Here is a 9,179-nt window from a genome sequence, read left to right as displayed (position 1 = left end):
AATTCAGCGGGGAACTTGTATCGTTCGTGCAGCTTCGTGAAGAGGAGGTTGCGCAAATTCCCTCGGTCAGGATGCCTCAGGTTCTCGGTGTTGATCGAGACGGTGCTCCGGACAATGCACCCGAGCTGAAGCGAGTACCCCTTGACTATTCGTTCGGGCGCCGTTGGATTCCCGTTGGAGTCCACTTCAGTAACTTCCTCCTTGAGGGTGCGGAGCACGATCGGGCGCCGGTCCTTCCGTTGCCTCTTCGGTTGGCTGCCATCTGTGCGTGCGCCGCCATCATCAGTGGTGGCATCCTCGGCGGCACCATCAGTGGTGGCATCAGTGTGGTCATCCTCGGCGGCACCATCCGTGGTCTCAGGATCGGTGGGGAAGGCGGCGGCCTCATACAAGTGAGGTTGTTCCTCCATCTCCTGGGACAGCTCCCAGAATGCCTTGCCGCCCGAACCCCCGGCCTCATCGTTGTGGGCCATGTTTCTCTCTAAATAGAAACAAAGTTTGGTCAAAAAGTTGGTTATTGTCAAGGAACAAGATCATGGTCTCATCATTTAGGGTTTGTCGACACCGAGGCATCCTAAAATCTAAGCTTTTATCATTGAGGGTTTTTCGACGCCGAGGCACCCTAAAAGCCTAACCTTTCATCATTTCGGTTTTTATCGACACCGAGGCACCCTAAAAGCCATGCATTAGTCACAAGTACGCCGGGGCACTTGATCCTACTTAATTAACTACTAAGATACCCCGGCCCATGCATTAGTCACAAGTACCCCATATGTCCTATTTTTAGCAAAGTCATGCTAAAATTCACGGAAAATTTCAGCATGACCTTTGCTGAAAATAGGACATATGGAGTACCCGAATTTGCCGGAACGGAAGTTAATCGACATTCCGGCAAACTCAAGGGCCTCTCGGGGTACCTGCAAAATCATTATCCCAGGTGGACATGGATGCAATGTCACATGTCACATGGATCCCACACCCACAGGAGCTGGTGAAGCTTCATGTGTATTTCACGAAAACCAGCCTGACTAAAGAGCTTTATGTAGAAAACAAATCACTCCACCAGCTCACACAGGATCATCCCTCTAAGCAATTACTCAAAATGGGCACTAGCAGCAAAATGAACATTTTACAATCTGAACTTTTTTTGTCATCTATGTGCTCATTTAACTTTGATCCAAATAGTATCAAAGTTCTTAGAAACAAGCAGCTCTGCTAACAAAGAACAGTAAAAATGGGGCTTGCCTTAAGATGGGAAGTAAAGTTGCAAAAACTATCACAAAGAACAGTAAAAATGGAACATAGCTCAGCATTTGTATTGATAGGAACAAACATAAAATCAAACCATGGGCATCTACTAGGTAGACCAACATAAAATTTTGACTGGAGTTACATAAGGGGAAATTGATGTGATGAATGGCAGTTTGGGAGCTGAGCTGATCATGTCCATGTATTCTAATTCTACAGTAAGATGGCATTGCTGTTGGTACCAATTTATTTGTTCACAAAGATACATTTTTGGTAATGCATAGACAACATCACCTTTTATTTATCATGGTTGGTTCTGTTCCATAATTATATCAGCCCAGAGTGTCTTATTAGATATCAGACTGAATTGTAATGCACCCATTCTAAAACTTTAAGTGAAAATAACCCTTGGTGTTTGATATGCATAACAATGAAAGATGTTGGTTCACATCTTTTACTGATAGTTTGGTGGTTTTATTTTTCTAGCCCACCGTCAATCACTTGGTAGCCATGACAGAGAAACCGCGGGGCAAATAGTGTGAGTAGCTAATAAGGGCTCAAAAAAGACTTTAATATGTCTGATGATCCAATGGATTGGTATCTATCATCTGCTACCAACATGTATTTTTTTTGAGAGAGATGGACTACCAACGTGTATTATGCTATTTAATTAAAGCTCATGCCATGCTTATCTTACATCAGATTTATTTATTCTAAGCTATAATTATTTGCCAGTTGCTTGGCAGTACGTACTAGACATTGTGGCATCATGCATGCTGCGTGAGGTGAGGTGAGAGCTCAACTACCATGGGCATCAAACATAAAATTTTGACTGGAGTAACAGAGGCATAAAAGTAGAAATTACAGGTTTCCGAATCTGAACTTTTTTAGTTAACAGACTAACCCAAGCACCTTTTCTGGCATTATATTCAACATATATGAGATGAAACAAATCGTACGACGCATAACTAGTCTGAAGGGATGCTAAAAAACATACATCTGATTCCTAGCAGTCAGATCGATTATTTTGCTTCTAAGGTCAGAGGATCATGCTGATTAAGGTTCTGTTTTTTAAACCAAGTTACACAAAGAAAATGCACCTAAGCACCAAGAGGAACTGTTACAACTCCATAAGGTATATCCAAGATTACTTCTAGGCAGCTGCCTTGCTAGTGAGACCATATATGTAGTTTCTAACATATGCAAGATTACTAAAAAATTGGAGATGCAAGATAGTAGTATATAGAAGAAGAAACAAGAGAGAGATGCAAGATAGTAGTATATATAGGTGAGTCAACCTATTATTCTAGGCAGCTGCCTTGCTAGTGATTCGGTGTCGTCGCAACTGGATCCCTCCCACTCGACCTGCGATCTTCTACAAGGAAAAAGTAGCAGCTCAGTCAACCACCATATAATTATACAAGGAAAAAATGCTACTTGGCACAAGTGTTCAGCAATCACCGCACCAATAAGAAAGAACAGAGGACAGTACACAAAATCGTTTGCTAATTCTCAGAATCTCTGCAACAATGCCTTAGTCAATATTCTTGCTTGATACAATTGTTCTTGGAATAATATATCAACAAAGAGAAACTCCCCACACATTTGATCTTGGTACAGACACAAGTGAAAGAATCTGTTATATATATTGGCCATAGCTTACACCAGAACAGTAGCAACTAAACTCTGATATAAAGTATGGAAACTCCATGTTTACCAGCTTTGCAGTATAGACAGAGCATATTGAAATTTTGCAGCATAGACAGCACAGTTGATAGAAGCTAAATCCAAAGACCAATGCTCAGACCGCTAGATACTGATACTCTTAATACAATAAAAACCGGGAGTGCAAAGCAGAGTAATTGGATACAGACCAATGCATCGACATGATCTGATATTGTATCAATGGAACAAGAGAAACAAAGAATTTGCTAAAATGGCGTGTCACACGCAGACCAGATGATACAGTTTCCAATTCAGCAATTCAGCAAACAAAGAATTCTGCATCTAATCAACTACTCTAGGTATGTACGTACATGGCAGACAAAAACACCTAGCAATAGCAACAAGAGAACATAGTTTCGTCCCTTAGGAAAAAAACACGCCAGAGCATGAGAGATGGAGAGAGCAGAGAGAGAGGGGGGGATGATACCTTGACGAGCTCCCCTGATGGCGTGGGTAGTAGGGTCGGGGCAGCGTCCCGGGAAGAACTAGGCACACGCGGTCCGAGGTGCGTGCAGCCTGCGCGCGAGAGGAACCAGCATCATCAGGGAACCTTGACGGCGGCACAATCGAATCGAACAAAGGGGGAGGGGGAGGAGAAGAGGACCTTGCGAGACCTTCAATGGCGGGGTCGCGGGAGAGAAGAAGCACGCGAGCAGCGGCGTGGTCGATGGGAGCAGCTCGAGCAGAGGTGGCGGCGGATCTGGCCGGCGTCGAGGGCGGCGGGGCGGCGGCGTCGGGAGAGGAGAGGGGAAGGGGATCGAGGGCGAGGGCTCGGGCGAGGGAGAGAGAGGGGATCGAGGGCGAGGGCTCGGGCGAGGGAGAGAGAGGGGATCGAGGGCGAGGGCTCGGGCGAGGGAGAGAGAGGGGATCGAGGGCGAGGGCTCGGGCGAGGGAGAGAGAGGGGATACGAAGTAGGGGGGCACAATACTAATGGCGCACCACCCCTCGGTGCGCCATAAGTATATACATGCTAATGGCGCACCTCGACCTGGTGCGCCATTAGTATTTTTTTTATTTCCGCTCGAGCCAACAGGTTATCTCCCACCTGACCTTATCCACATCAACTCCCCTCTACTAGCTCGACTGGTCAGGTGCCAGTTCTCACACCAGGAGGTCCTGGGTTCGATTCCTAGGCTCCACAAAATTTTTTTATGCATTTAAAATGCTGTTTGATACTTATTTGTGTTTAAATATGTTCAAACTTGTTTAAATCATAACAGTAATTTTTTTATAAGACAGTAATAATTTTTTAAAAATATCATCAAACAGTAATGCCGGTGGAGCGGGGGAGGGTGCGGGGGGTCGGTGGCGGCGGTTGAGTAGGGGAGGGGTGCGGGGGATCAACGGCGGTGGTTGAGTAGGGGAATCGAGGGTGCGGGGGGGGGTCGGCGGCGGCGGCCGGTGGACCGGGGGGTGCTCGGCGGCGAGGGGGACCGGATCTGGCGAGGTGGGATAGCGATCGAGATGTGGAAGTCCTGGGTTCGATTCCTAGGCTCTACAAATTTTTTTATGCATTTAAAATGCTGTTTGATACTTATTTGTGTTTAAATATGTTCAAACTTGTTTAAATCATAACAGTTATTTTTTTATAAGACAATAATAATTTTTTAAAAAATATCATCAAACAGTAATGCCGGTGGAGCGGGGGAGGGTACGGGGGGTCGGTGGCGGCGGTTGAGTAGGGGAGGGGTGCGGGGGGTCGGCGGCGGCGGTTGAGTAGGGGAATCGAGGGTGCGGGGGGTCGGCGGCGGCGGCCGGTGGACCGGGGGGTGCTCGGCGGCGAGGGGGACCGGATCTGGCGAGGTGGGATAGCGATCGAGATGGAGGGGGATCGAGATCGAGTGTCCATGAAATTTAAAAATATTCATGATAGTTCAAAAAGTGCCCATGAAATACAATCGAGAAATGAAGGCTACGATTTAAATACAATCAATCTTAGCTAGCTATCTGTTAACAATCTTCTTGCCCTTCTTTTTCGCAAATGGAGTTCTTCTGTGGAACGGACGTCCTTTAGGTAGGGTGGTCCTGCTTCTTCTTGTGGTGTATGCTGCTACTTCATCATCGTCGTCATGTTCGATCCTCGGGTCGCCGTACTTGTCGAAGTCTTGCTCATTGGCTACTCCATCCATTCCGATGATCTTCCTTTTGCCTCTCCTCACGACAACACGACTGGTCTTTGACGGGTCGGTAATGAAGAAGCATTGGTCCACTTGGGAAGCCAGTACCCATGGCTCATTTTTCGCGGTGACGTTTGCGCCCGCGGTCTTGGATTTGGCTTCGGGTATAACCATGGTGGTGAAATACCGGTCTTCTTTTAGGACGCTCTTGGCCCATCTGACACGGAACATCGGGACCTTCTCTCCAGCGTAGCTCAGCTCCCAGATCTCCTCGATCCTTCCGTAGTATCTGTCCTTGTCGTTACCGGTGTAGGATTCCATCGTTACCCCGGAGTTCTGATAACCATCGCTCTTCATGTCCTTGGCCTCGGTGTAGAATGTGTAGCCGTTGATATCGTACGCCTCATAGGTCATCAGGTTGTGCTCGGCGCCCTGTGACAAGGCGAATATGAGTTGTTCTTCCGCGGAAGAATCCTCATGTAAAGGGTACGACAGAAGCTTCTGCTTGAACCAACGCGTGAAACATGAGTTGTGCTCTTTGAGTATATCTCCGTCCGTCCTCTGTTGGCCTCGGTCATTGTACGTCTTCTTAATAAAGGTTTTGTGCTCTACCACCCAAGGATCGACCACGTCTATGTGTTGTAGCGCGACTAGGTTTGCTCTTTCAAAGTCGGCGAGTCGACCCTCGAAGTCGACATGCATTTCGCGGCGACCCTCACGGTGACCCCATCCAGCGAGCCTGCCGAGGTGCCTGTTGACGGGCAGACCAACGGGGTTCTCGATGCCTAGATAATTCGTGCAGTAGGAGATGCACTCTTCGGTCAGAAAGCCCCTGGCTATGCTTCCCTCTGGACGTGACATGTTGCGAACGTATCCTTTGATGACACCATTCATCCTTTCGAACGGCATCATGCTGTGCAGGAACGTCGGCCCGAGTTGGATGATATCCTCCACTATATGGACCAGCAGATGCACCATAACGTCGAAGAATGCGGGCGGGAAGTACATCTCAAGCTCGCATAGTATCACCACGATCTCTTCCTGTAGCCTTCTGAGTTGCCTCACGCCAATCGACTTCCGAGAGATGACGTCGAAGAAGTTGCATAGGCCAAATAGCGTTTCACGGACGTGCGCGTCCATGATCCCACGGATTGCAACTGGAAGTATCTGCGTCATCAGCACGTGACAGTCGTGAGACTTCATCCCGCTGAACTTCTGCTTCGCTGGGTCTAGGTATCTGCTTATCTTCCCCGTGTAACCGTAAGGAAGTTTTACTCCTAGGAGGCAGGTGAAAAACTGCTCGATCTCCTCCTGGCTTAGAGTGAAGCACGCGGGAGGGTAGTCATTTCCGGTCTTCTTGGCCTTTTTGCCTTTGCGACGACTTTCTGTGTCCTGCTTCGCCTCATCATCATCATCATCATCATCATCATCATCATCATATATAGCGTGAAGCTCCTGCCTGATGCCCATTGATTTCAAGTCTGCCCTTGCTTTCGGCCCATCTTTGGTCCTCTCTGGCATGTTGAGCAGGGTACCAAGCAGACTCTCGCACACGTTCTTCGTGATATGCATGACATCAAGGCTGTGAGGCACACGGTGGATCTTCTAGTACGGCAAGTCCCAGAAAACAGACCTCGTTTTCCATACCTTCAGCAGCGGCTCTGGCGCCTTTTGCTTCTTTCCCGGCAGTGGGCAGTCTTTCCAATTTTTCAACAGCTTGTCTATTTCCTCGCCGCTCCTCGTACACGGGCGTTTTCGGGGTTCGGTTTCACCATCGAACAGATCCTTGCGTTTCCTCCACGGGTCATCGTCGCGAAGCCACCTTCGATGTCCCATGAACACGGTTTTCGAAGACCCGGGATCTCTATCTAGCTGGCGATACGTTGTGTCATCCATGCACCTTACGCATCCAGAAAATCCGTGGACTACCTGCCCCGCAAGATATCCGTAACCGAGATAGTCGTGCACCGTCGTGAGCAGTGCGGCTCTCATAGGGAAATATTCTTTCTCTGCGGCGTCCCACGTATTGGCTGGCGTTTTCCACAGCGTGTCAATCTCCTCTTTCAGCAGCCCCAGATACAGATTGATGTCGTTCCCTGGTTGTTTCGGCCCTTCAATTAGCATACTCATGTGAATGTACTTCCTCTTCATGCACAACCAGGGGGGAAGGTTGTACATCCACACGAACACAGGCCAGGTGCTATGTGTGCTTCTCTGGCTGCCAAACGGATTGACTCCATCGGTGCTCGCGCCCAGCATGATGTTCCTTGGATCGTTCCCAAATTCTGGGTATTCGAAGTTCAACGCTTGCCACTGGCTCGCATCCTTAGGGTGACTCAGCATCTTGTCTTTTTTATCTATCTCCGGATCATTTGCGTCATCTTCTCGCTTCTTCTCCTCCCTATCCGCGTGCCAACGCAGGAGCTTTGCTACCTTAGGGTCCGCGAAATACCGCTGCAGACGAGGAGTGATCGGAAAGTACCACACCACTTTTCGAGGAGCTTTCTTCCTCTTCTTGTATCGAGTGACACCGCACACCGGACATATGGTAGACTCCGCGTGCTCGTCCCGATAAATGATGCAATTGTTCATGCACACATGGTATTTCACGTGCGGTAAATCCAGAGGACACACGATTTTCTTCGCCTCCTCCAAACTGGTCGGGCACTTGTTCCCCTTGGGAAGACGTTCGTGCCAGAATGACATGTTCTCGTCGAAGCATGCGTCGGTCATTTTGTGTTTTACCTTCATCTCCAGAGCCATGAGCGTTACTTTCAGGCGGGTATCCTCGGGCCTGCATCCTTCATACAATGGAGTAACCGCGTCTAACTCAAGTTGATCCATCTTGGCTTTCTCTCGGGCGGCAGCTCTTGCGTTATCCGTCTGCTTGAGAAGCAGCTCTTGAATATGAGGGTCCTGCACCCAGCCCATCGATGGTCCAGCGTCGTCTGCTCCGCCGGCATCATCATCATGTCCTGCATCTTCTACATGATGACTGTGTACAGCATCACCGTCGTGATCATCTCCTGGGGATTCTTCGTCTTCTCGCCCCCCCGAGCCGCGGTGGTTGTCTTGCTGCCCTTCCTCATTTCTTGCCCGGCCCCCATGGACGACTTCGTAGTCATCTTCATCACCTTGCCACCGATAGCCATCCATGAAACCACGCAAGAGCAGGTGGTCCCGCACCTGCCCGGAATCCGGGTCCGCAATAAGGCTATTCAGCTTGCATCTTCGACACGGACATCTTATCTCCGTCTCGTTCTTTTGAAGCATCTCGGCCTTCGCGGACCTCAAAAACCTATTCACGATGCCTTCGGTCATCGTGCGGACCATGGTCGCCTGCGGGGTAGAGCAAAACGATATTTTAGAACCAAGAAAAAATTTGGCATGACTTTCCCTAAAAATAGGACCAAAAAGAATGCTTAATGCCAAAATTCTCGCCGAAACGGAAATGAATCAACATTCCGGCAAAATATTGGCAACTATCGCATTTCAAATACCGGTACACCTCCAAACACAAACACATATGCAACACCACAAACATATGCAACACCACGAACATACATAGATCTAGCTAGGCCATAAAAAGTGCATGTGCACATTGTTGTAGGGAGAACAACATAAATATAGCTTCCCCCCTTACTTACCTAGCAAAACAAGGTAACTTAACCACTTAATTTGAATGAATCTATGGTGGAAATGAGGTGAAAAAGAGGAGGCACCCGAGACAAGGAGGAGGCGATGGAGAGAATGAAGTGGGGAGAAAGTGAGTGTGGGATGAGTGGCTGTCCAAAATATCTTGTTGCTGCCCACTTACTAATGGCGCACCAGCAACAAATGCGCCATTAGTAATCCAGGTTACTAATGGCGCACCCCCTGGTGGTGTGCCATTAGTACTTTTGCAAAAAAAGGAATAAAAACAATAATAAAAAAATAACATTAGTGGCGCACCTTCTGGCTGGTGCGCCATTACTAGTTACAACTAGTAATGGCGCACCACCAGTGGATGCGCCATTAGTATGTTTGGACAGGCGCACTAGTTAAAAAAAATTTGGTACTAATGGCGCACCGTGGGCAGGGTGCGCCATT

This window comes from Triticum aestivum, chromosome 3B, assembly GCF_018294505.1.
Source record: "Triticum aestivum cultivar Chinese Spring chromosome 3B, IWGSC CS RefSeq v2.1, whole genome shotgun sequence".
In the NCBI taxonomy this organism is placed as follows: Eukaryota; Viridiplantae; Streptophyta; class Magnoliopsida; order Poales; family Poaceae; genus Triticum; species Triticum aestivum.
The sequence above is the reverse complement of the archived record's forward strand: the minus strand, read 5'-3'. Positions refer to the sequence as shown.